The following is an 11,047-nucleotide window of genomic DNA, read 5'->3' on the forward strand; positions in this document are numbered from 1 at the left end:
TCATCAATTGCGAACTTTGTAAGTATCGAATGGATTTTACGAGGCTGTAAACATATTCTTCAAATATTTTTCTATTGCTCATAAAAGTTTGTGCAAGAGCTGTTTATCAATGTCTGCAAATTGCACATATAAAGCCAGGAAAACCACTGAAACCCGTGGGAGAACGTGTCAATTTGGAGACTCCGTTTTAATTTTCTTCTCGCGAACAAAGTAGCCTTGAAATTTTGACAGTACATTTTTTTATTGTTCATTACTGCATTCGAATTTTGTTATCGAAATCTCTTTGTTGAGAGAAATGAAAAAATCTCCAAGTCTTCTCCCGTATAATTTCCGATCTTCAACACTTCTTCGGATCGTGAGATATTCTCTGAAATATTTTGACCATGAAATATTCTTACTCGAAAATATCGCTACTCCAAATCTGCTCCTTTATCATCCACGATCTTTAATGCCTCAACTCATGGTGAAGTAAATATTAAGGGGTTACATGGGTTTCGCAGTTTCAAAAAATCGATTTTTTTTTTATTGTCTTATTAATTTCTACAACATCTCGAGAGTTCTTTACTTTATGGCCCGGGAATCGACGATTCAATGTAAGTTAGAAAAAAATTTTTTTCCCAGTTTTATTCTTACACAAAACTTTTAACGCATTTTTATCGAAACTGTGTTTTCAAAGTCAGTTGTAAAAAGTTCTCGAAAATTACTCAACCGATCTTGATGAAATTTTACACAGGTCTTCGAAATACAATTCACGAAGGACGAAGGATATTTTTTTCAATCACAACGATTAAAAAAAAAAAAAAATGCTGAGCAAATTTTACCAAAATTTGCATTTTTTTGTAAAAAGGTCTGCCAAAAATCCAATTTTCACTTCTTTTTTTCCTTCGTTCAAATTCTAGTTTATGGTCTTAACGAATACACAATTTTTTTTTTCTCTTCAGATGATCCTGTCATGCATGAGTTCTACTGTCAACGCGGACGCACCTTTTTTCCGAGGGGTCACCGGAAATGACGTCACAACGGCGGAGTTTTGAATATTTTCCTTTGAAAATTTGAGACATTTTTTATCAAATGTATATCTTAAAAAGAGTAAAAAGTTTGAATAAAATATTTCATTTTTTGTACTAAAAAAAAAAATTTTGAAAATAGACCTTTTTTCCCCCGATTAAACCCACGTAACCCCTTGAAAAACGACGCTGAAGTTTGCAACGTTCGAGTCCAACGAAATGAGCGAAAAAAACATTTGAAATTCGCCAATGTTTTATTTCGCGAGGTATCGAAATGGAAATTCGGCGGGGAACGAAATTGGAGAATTACTGGAATTATTGGAAGGTTTTTGAGATCATTTCGTTGGACCCCGTCGTTGCAAACTTCAGCGTCACGGGCAGAGTTCGTTTGCAGCAGAGACCCGAACATTGAAGTAAATATTTTCTGAGCGTGCCTCGCGATGCGTGAACATATTGAAAATCGAAGATGCCACGGAGCGAATAATTCCAAGTCGCAAAAGATTTCACAGCTAATCTCCCCGAGAGCGGCTGGAGGTATCGACCCTTATGAATGATGCGGAAGTGGACACAGCGACGTTATGAATTTCGGAGCAGAGACTCAAGAAGCAATTCTGCCGTCAGTTTGGAAACAAGCGTGAGTCAAGGTTGAAAAAAATCCACGGAATTTCGGTAGCGACGGTGACGCACGTTCCTTGTAAGGAGGGTCGCTACATTCGTCAAAATGATAAGAGATTGATCAAATTCGGTGATAATGTTCTTCAACATCAAGTACGAGGAGACAATTTTTTTCAAAATTTTCTTCTGCTTAGTTATCGAGTAATTACGCATTAAAGCAGATTTCTTATGCCCGGAATGTAATGACGCTGAAGTTTCCAACGTGGGAGTCCAACGAAATGATCGAAAAAACTCTCCAATAATTCCAGTAATTCTCCTATTTTGTTCCCTGCCAAATTTGCATTTCGTAGTTTTTCAAGCTGCACCAACGATTCGTGAAATAAAAAATTGGTGAATTACAAACGTTTTTTTCGTTCATTTCGTTGGACTCCGACGTTGGAAACTTCAGCGTCGTCGGAATGTATACCTATTTATATGGAAACGCTATGCTTATACACGTGAACTTTAGTGATCAATTACTCGATAACTGTACAGAAGAAAAATCTTAAAAAAATTGTATTCTCAAGCTTGACACTAAAGAATATGTTCACCAAATTTTATTAAATTCTTATCATTTTGAAATTTTTAATGTATTTAACATGGTTTGGCACGGCAACATTGTATCGTCACTAGTCACCCTTCTTAACGGACTGGCGTAAGGATCGAAAGGTGGAGCTGTCCGGAATGCTGCACTATCTAAATCTGTCCTAATGTCCCTCCAACTACTGGTCAAATGAAGAAGAGCCGTCTGCGGAGCTGCGGAACGAGCAGCAAGATTGAAAACACGGCTTTCGGAATCGGTTCTATCGAGGTTCGTGATTTCCCCCGATCTTCATCACTCCGGAGTCGATCGGAGAGCATTCGGCTCGGTTATGTACACGAGTGTAATTTTATGGGTCTTGGAAACGCGAGGCGATCAAAAAAATGAAGTACAGCCAGGTATATTGTTGAAGGAAAGGAGAGAAGACGAGGGGAACAGAGATTTCGAAGCTCGCGATGGGTTTAATGGGAATGAATGTCATTATCTTCTTTTGTGCCCCCAAGAATCGAGGCAAAAGAGTGGAAGAAAAGCAGCAGCGAGAGGGAGAGCGGAGGGGACGAGCTAGCCACGGGGCCCCGGACTCGGCAGCGGGGATACGTGAAAGCTGATAGACCTAAAGCGCGCGCTCGAGAATGGGGGGGGGGGGGGGGGGGGGGGGGGGTTGAAAAGAGGCGTGGTGGGTTCACACGCGTCCGGGGACCCCACTTATTCAGAAGGTATACACGCGCGGTGGAAAAGATTCTCTAGATTTTTAGAGCGACAAGACGCCTCGCCTCGCCGAGACAACACGAGGAAGAGAGAGGGGGAGGACATCGTTTGGGGATTTGGAAGATAGAGAAAGGTCCTGGGTACGCTTTAATAAATGCTGGCAGAGTGCGAGCGCCGACGAGAGTTGAAGAATTCGGGGAGGGAGGAGCGGGATGCTCTTTCTCTCGCCCGGCTCCTCGGACCATGGAGAAATGGAAGGAGCAAATGCACGAGAGAGCTGGAGAGAAATTCTTTTTGTACTCGGTCGCACAGGTGGATCGGGGCTCTTGGACGCGCGCCCCGTGGGCTTAATCAAACGACGCAGAGAGACGCGAAGACAGTTGGGCTACGCGGCCAACGACTCGGCTCAGGAAATTCATTTTTATTTTCTTTTTATTTATTCTCATAACACAAAAGAGGGTCGTGAGAGGTCGAGGGAGGGAGAGCTCCGTCGCTCAGTTTGTTCCGCATGAAAAACACATACACACACACACACTCCGTGTGAATTTAACGACGAAAGAAACTTTGTCAAAAACTATTATTCATCATTGTCACCGATCATACGAACAGAGGATATTATCACGATTTTCTAAGACTTCATCGAAACTGTCAGTAACTGCTTTAATGACTCGGAACGATTGATGTCTTTCTCTCGCCTTCTTCCAATTGATTGATTTCCTCGATTGATCATCATCGTGTTAATTTACGAAGCTTCATTTACATATTCAAATATTTCATTCAATTAGATTTATTTCGGATTCAATCTTCGCTCAGAGCAGCTTCGGAAACGTGAAATTGTCGCATACATTTCCCGGATTTCATGCATCGTAATGTCAACATACTCCACAAAAATGAAATTAAATAACATTAAACAGAATACATTCGTTACTCTGACAACGCTATTTGAGATTAAAAACACTCACCATTCGTTGTATTTTCTCATTTCGTAGAATTACGATCGCGGGAATGATGATTTTTCGTTGACCGAAATAACAACTTGCTGACAAAACAAATTTTTTCATTTGTCAAATTATAACGATTCGGTTTTATGTCAGATTTGGGGAGTATTAAATTTTCTGTTTGTATGTGTTTACATAACAAATACTGTTTTCACCACTTTTTCAATTTTGTCGTAATGACAATTAAACGATCAACACCAGGAACGTTCGATCGACGATTCTCCGTTAATTCGTCCATTCGGGGCGAGATTGTCAATGGTGAAGAGCCAACATTTTTTCAGAATTGAATCGCGATTTCACGATAGTTTTTCAACCGTGCACTCGTTTAAAATTTACCGAGAAAAACTCCCATTGAAGAAACTTATCCGATGCGAGTATCATACAGAAATCACTGCAAAATATTCATTGTCGACACTGGTAATCGAGAAAAAACAGTTCACTATGGATACACATAGACGCGCACTGATGCTCGATCGTCAATTTAAAAATGAAATCGGTGTGGAACCGAGAATAATTGATGAATCGTGTGACGAATACAAATTTTGAAGCACGCGTAATCACGCGTATGACGCGCACGAGCTCCACATGTTTTGCTTACTACGACGGCCGGCGCCGAGCTACTGACCACCGACCGACTGGTGAGTGCGAGCGAGAGAGCAGAAAAAGGCGCGCAGGCGCTGGCTCGCGCGCCCGGTGTGCAAGGGTGGGGAGGGCAAAGTAGCTGTGGCTCGCGCGGCATATGAGTTCTGCACAGGGTGTCCTGGATTATGTTGAATCTTCAATAATGTTCTCAACACTTCTCAACAGAATTTCAAGCCGATAAAATCATTTTTTGAGTCAAATTCCTCTTCATAAGTTTGTAATTATTCGAACTCGAAAATATTCCGAATTTATGATCGCCGAGCATTAAATTTTCTGGGAATTTCGTTTTTAAAACGAATTGAAGAAAATTCTCGGAAGACGCTCAGCTCTTTCGAGCCCCCGGCCGTACTGAACTACTAGAGACACGAGTCAACGACTTTTTCGTGGAAAAAAATTAATGAAAATATGAAAAAATAGAGCTCAATAAAAAAACTCGTGCAGGGCTTTTCGCCGACTGGGCTCGAATTTTCGTCGTCGGTGCTGAATATTCCGTTTGGACATCCGGTATGTGACTGTGTGCGCGAAAATTTGCGCAGCCTTGCGAGGGCCGTAGACTCGTGTTTTGTTTGTACGCGATTTATACAGTTTGACAAGTGTGTGCACCTACTTAACACTGTGCGAGAGCGGGAGAGGGAGAGAGACGAAGCAAAATGTGCAATAATTCAAGAGTGATTCGAAATATTTCAACCCTGTTATCTTACCATTTTCATCGCCATGGTGAGAAATTAATGAAGTACATTTCATTAACTTCTCGAAAATGTGACCTGTTTTTCAGCATCGATTGTCAATGTAACAAGCATCGATATTCGATTAATAAATACTTCAACTTTTGATTACATTCAACTGATTTGTCAGCGTATAAAACGGAACCTATCATTGAAACGTATTTTCCAATTATTTCAACGTAATTTTCATTGTTTCATTTATCAAATTTGCATGAATTTTAATTCGGTATTATTGTGTATTCACAAAGCAATCCTCAGAAAAATAATAGAATCATTCCGTGTAGCAATGCAAATTGATAAATTGCAACTATGCACGTTGAAATAAGCGAATTACGCTTCGTACGACAGGTCAAACATAATTCATTATTCGCAATATTTTTCGTACGATGTTGTTACTGTCCTCTTTCCATGATGCTTTTCGTGAAAGAATAAATTCGAGACTTCCATTCGACTTTTTGTCAGATTCTAGTAAAATTGAGTCCGAACGTTGTGTGACGTTAATGCACTTTGAATACTCAAATCACAATAAATATCCGTAATCAGAGATTGTGCGTTGTCATCTGCGAGGAAACAATTGCTTTTCGCAGAGGTTCTAAATCTGTTCAGTTTTTTTTATTTCCCATTAAAAGCTCCGCGCGCTGGTCGGTAATCAGCCAGTTTTATTCGGGCGTCGTAGAACCCGGTCGAACAAAAGGTTGTTTATTTATTTTTATCTTTATTTATTTTCTAATTTTTTATCGATGCTGCGTAAAGTCTTTCGAGTTTTTACGAGCCCGTCCCGTTCCTCGAACTTCATGTTTCTTCTCCTTTGAATATTCCTCGTTTAGGAGACCCTTTTTCCAGAGTATTGTTCATGCCTTTCTGTGTCGCATTTGCACGGGGGTTGCGGGAAACTGTGCAAAATCCAGCGGCGAGATTTTCACTATTTTTCAGCTGCTTGGGAGCATCGGAAGCTCGAAAAAATTTCCATTCGCTCCCTGATTATTGCGTGCGAGAAATCTTCATTCCCGTAAACATTGTGTTTAAACGATGTTATAAAATAAAGAAACTCGTTCGATAAATTTTTTCCTCATCTTGAATTACAGTTAATCAATATTTTGTCAGATAATCTAATAAAACTTGACGTTTCTTTATAATCTACATTTTTATTAGAGTAATCATACTGTATCTCTATCTTTCTTCTCTAATTCAATGAAATTCCTCCTCAAAAACTATTACGTCGATTACCTCAATTCTCATAATTATGTAATTTCACGAGTCTCGTGAAAATTCTCTTCTCGTGTGAGATTAGTTTTGCTCCGGATCAACGATCATGTAATTTATCGTCATAATCACTGAACCTTCACGAATCTTCCCTATAGTCTTTGAGAAATTATAAATTTTCTTGAACCCAAAGGGCTTCGTTTAAACACATTGAGTAATGTAATTTCGGTGCTACGATGTGGAAATAAAACAAGAGTTTGTCAAATCACCAACTTTGTTGTCTCAGTTTAAAAAAATAATGCATCAGTAGCAATGCAATCGTGAAATACGTGGCGATATCTTCTTTAAAAGTGTTGGAAAGGTGCGATCGGTTTTTCGAAATCCGTCAGTCCCGAGGGTTCATTGGTGAAGTTCCACGTTTTTCCTTTCGCCGTGGTTTCAATCACGATAATTACACGAGCTGGAGCGTAGCTTCGAATTTTTCAAGCTGTCTCGTCGCTTATTCTCCGTGCGAGGAGTAAAAAAAGCGACAAAAAAACCCACGAGACAATTCCATACGAATGCAATTATTATTATAAACGCATCATGTGCAAAGTAACTGAATAACGATGAAGGGAGCGAGAGTCATGACTGAATAAAAATGAGGAAAAAAGAGAAGAAGGAGCAAAAAACATTTCGCCGACGAGCATAACATTTCGTACGTACATTTAACAATATATGTGACTCGCACGTAAGCCCGTACGTACGCGATAAAAAGAAAGAAAGAGAGACGAAAAAGAGGGGAACACATTCGAGAGATTTTCACTTCTACCGGTTGCACACGCCGCCAGGATAATTGACGAGGGTTGCTTCCAAGCCTTTCGCTCGCTCGCCTCTCCTCCTCCTTAACTCTTCATCACTCATTTCCCCTGCTCTATACGTATGTAAATATGTATGCATATACATATGTACGTTCGTATAAAGAGGATGAGTACAGTAGTAATACATTATGTCACTCCTTCGATACACTTTTCCACTTTCACCATAGACCCAACGTCTCTTTTGGCTCTTTCAAGGGACGTTTGGCGAGGGCGAGAGTTGCGGGTGGATTTCGCGTGCATCAGACGAGGAGGGGGGGGGGACAAGTGGACGGTATCCAGTCCGAGACGAGGGGGGGATAAATTTCGCGCGAAATAAAAAATCCTTGAATCCGACGTGCAGGGATGATTGCGGAGTGTCGTCGCGTCGAGAATCGGGATGCAGTGAGAACGCGGGGGCGAGAGAATAAGGCGGGAGTTTTGCGAGGGTGTATAGGTGAACGAGTGCAAAAGCATTACGAGAGGAAGGCTCTTCTAGGGGCGGGCCAGGGGGGATGAAAGCAAAAGAATCGTCAAGAGTTTTACCCTCGGCACAGTGTCCCTTTGCGCTCTTGTTTTAAGGGTGTGCGCGCATCTATTCATGAATACAGATATGGAGAAGGGAAAGCGTCCGTATACATGTACGTGTACGGTGTGCGAACGTGCGATGCACACGCGGAAAAGGTGGAGACGAAAATGGAGAGAGGGAGACGCGAGACTCGCGCGATTGTTATTGGACGTCTAGGATTCTTTTTCATAAAAATATGCCCGCGTGCATGTGCACAGTGCTTTGTTCAACGCGAGCGAGTCTGTGGATGTAACGTATATATTGTTTCCATACAGGCAGTTATGTCCCCTGGAATTAAGTTCGTATCAGATGATACGAGATAGAAAGAGGAAGAGAAAAAGAAAGAAACTGCTCCTCCAGTCCTCGAAGCTTCGCGTTATCTCGCACGAGGCTATATGTCTGTACGGATACAAACGTATATACATTTTTTCCCATCTCATCTTTCCACTTTGAGCCTCCTCCACCTGAGCTCCAACGCTCACCCACACGGAATTGAATGAACCCGAAGATACTATCCTGTGTCCCGAATAGTGTCGTTATAGCTTTCGCCTCCTTCTCTCCTTCTATTCTTTCCTGCTTTTTCTCTCGCGGGCGCAGGGCTGTCTTACCAATAAACGATACGAGAGATATATACGTTGGGTCTTGGTAAATAGCACAGAAAGAAGCACATATGCCGCTATGGGGAAGCTGCTCGTTTTTTTCCTTACCTTTTCGAAATAGCACCTCGGATTACTGGAGCAAAAAAACGAGAATGTTTTTCTTATCTTTTTTGTTGTTCCTGCGTTTTTAGGAGGACGTCGGTGTGTGTTGAACAAAGGATGAAGATTGATGGGGCAAGTGACGTTGAGACTCAAAAGAATTTCGCAAGATCGAGTGTGCCTGAAATTATATATTTGTATATAAAGACACGGTCAGGTACGAATTTAGCACGAACCTTTTTCAACGTTGTTTTTTCAATCCCCTGCATACAGGAAGTCTCAAAGCTGCACCCCAGCTGCAGGCTCAAGGACGGAGAAGCCCTGAAATATTTCTGTTCTCTGACGCATCGGTAATGAGATATTAAACCGAGTGCGAGCCCTCATTTCGTGGGTTCGTAAGCGCAGCTTAGACCTCGAGAAAGCATCTCCGAGCTTTCACTTCGCAGGGCGTATAGGATTGGCTGTCGGTAAATAATGCAACGCGGCGGGCCTGAGGCATTGTGGGACAAAGCCACAAAGCACAGCGCAGCCTTCGCAGAGCTAAATGTTTCCGAGTGACGATGAAATTTACTAATTTATTACAAGCGCGTCGTATTTTCTACCTCGAACCTACGTCATCTGCCACGGCGAGCAAGCCCCCCCATTTCCATTTAAAGCTTTTCAGATCTCGCGAGAACGAGGCGCCTGCTGCTACGATCAGCGAGTGGAAATGAACTTTTATCCTCGACGTTCAGTGTTCCAATACGCGCGCTCTCTCTCTCTCTCTCTCTCTCTCTGTTTATCGGGGCGAATCGAACTTTTAGAAGAAGCTGTACATAAATAAGCTTCCCTAGCGGAAGAAAAGAAATGCAGCTGGACTCGCAAAATCGCTTGATCCCGGATCGGTGTTCCCTAAGAGTCGATATTTACTCCTGTCGACGATGCGATCTTGTACAAAGAAAGGGAGCAAACGTGAGTAAGTGCGGAAACGAGTTCTCGTCGCGAGAGGCAGATGGACTGTGTACCGACGAGGACCCGTCGTCGTAAACAAGGGACTTCAAAGACGCAAGGCCAATAAACTACCTTGCAACACTCACTCCGGAGCGTCTTTTTTTCTCTCCTGCTTCCTCTTTTTTCACAATCTCCAAAGCTTTCGATCTGCCTTTCCTGCCAAGCGAGCTCGCCAAAATTTCCATCGTCGACTCGAACACGAAGCTACCCTTTGCCCCTGCTGTTTAGATAGGCTCTCGAGGCTGAAGACCGACGACGGGAACATCCTGTTGCTTCTGTTGAGACTCCGCAAAGAATCAAACTTCCGGCATCCCTGAACGAGCTTTTCTTTCACTATTAATTTGAACTGTTAAATTAGCCTCGATTTAGAGGCGATTATACGATTGCTAATAATCCAGCATTTACATATAAATACGCCTCGTGAATACATTGCGCGCTCATTCGAGATACAACCTTTACGCGTATATTCGGAGGAAGTTAAGGCTGTGATAAACACAATTACGCGCACATGAGCCTCAAGCCGGAGATCAAGAGGTTAATTCATACGCGAGCAGCAATTATCGATGTATCGCCTGGATTTTAGAACGCGGTAGGCAACATATTCGATGGAAACACTGTAATCGTACGTTTAATTATATCTCGGTGGAGCTTAATCGAGAGCGAGAGAAGCGCCCGGGATGCGCGCGATATAACGAGCAGCAATTTTGTTTTCCGCAGTTCTTTTTTCCCCGCTCGGAGAAAACAGAGGAACCGCGCGCGCATACGGAGAAGCTTTTATACGTGCACTTCTGCGTGCACATGATCGAATGATTCTTCGATTGGATTCTCGATTTTCTAGTGAGTCGAATTTTCAATGAGATCTCAGGAGGATCGTTGAACCAGTCTCGCCGAGAGTATACGCGAAATAAATATCGCTCGCTCGCCTCTGTGTTACAGCTGCTATACATGTATACGCACGTGAGCACAAACCTAGAAAAATTGACGTTGCAGCCGCCGCGAGTATGCATATTTCAGAAACGCGAAATACAGTACGTACGAATCGAGGAAGCGAGTCGCTCCCCCGCCGGCGTGCGGGTGCAAAACCATAAATCACATTCCCGTCGTAAATCGCGCCGCGCTGATCTCTCGCATTGACCTGCCGTTACATCCTTCCTATCATTTCGCGCTTTTGATGTATGCATTCCAGTCCGAGATCCGAGCCGGAGCTTCCCTCGGCATCCTCCTCTTCTCGCCTCGCGCGCGCTCCGCACACCACGTTTTCACTCTACCGTCAAACTTTATTCGTATAAAACCTCCGAACATCTCGACTCTTTGTCGTACTTCTCGCAGATACATAGTGTCCGGAAAATCGCATTCGAGCTTTCTGCGACAGAATTTTTCTAGCGGTCTGCGCGCCGTTCGCTCCGTCGAGACCGAACGCACCGGGGGTTGGAAACCTCAGCGGATTAGCTCTCGCTTTATTTTACTTCCATTATCT

At 42.6% G+C, this 11,047-nt stretch overlaps 1 protein-coding gene across 1 annotated transcript in view; it reads right to left on the reverse strand.

Moving 5' to 3' along the window:
- The window catches only part of LOC122412002 (nephrin-like), a 142,957-nt gene extending 138,456 nt beyond the window's left edge, over positions 1-4,501 (reverse strand). The window contains exon 1 of the mRNA XM_043421187.1: positions 3,873-4,501. The gene's annotated coding sequence lies outside the window, so the exon portion shown is untranslated. The remainder of the gene's footprint in view (positions 1-3,872) is intronic.
- Positions 4,502-11,047: the final 6,546 nt, after the last annotated feature.

This window comes from Venturia canescens, chromosome 6, assembly GCF_019457755.1.
Source record: "Venturia canescens isolate UGA chromosome 6, ASM1945775v1, whole genome shotgun sequence".
Taxonomy (NCBI): domain Eukaryota; kingdom Metazoa; phylum Arthropoda; class Insecta; order Hymenoptera; family Ichneumonidae; genus Venturia; species Venturia canescens.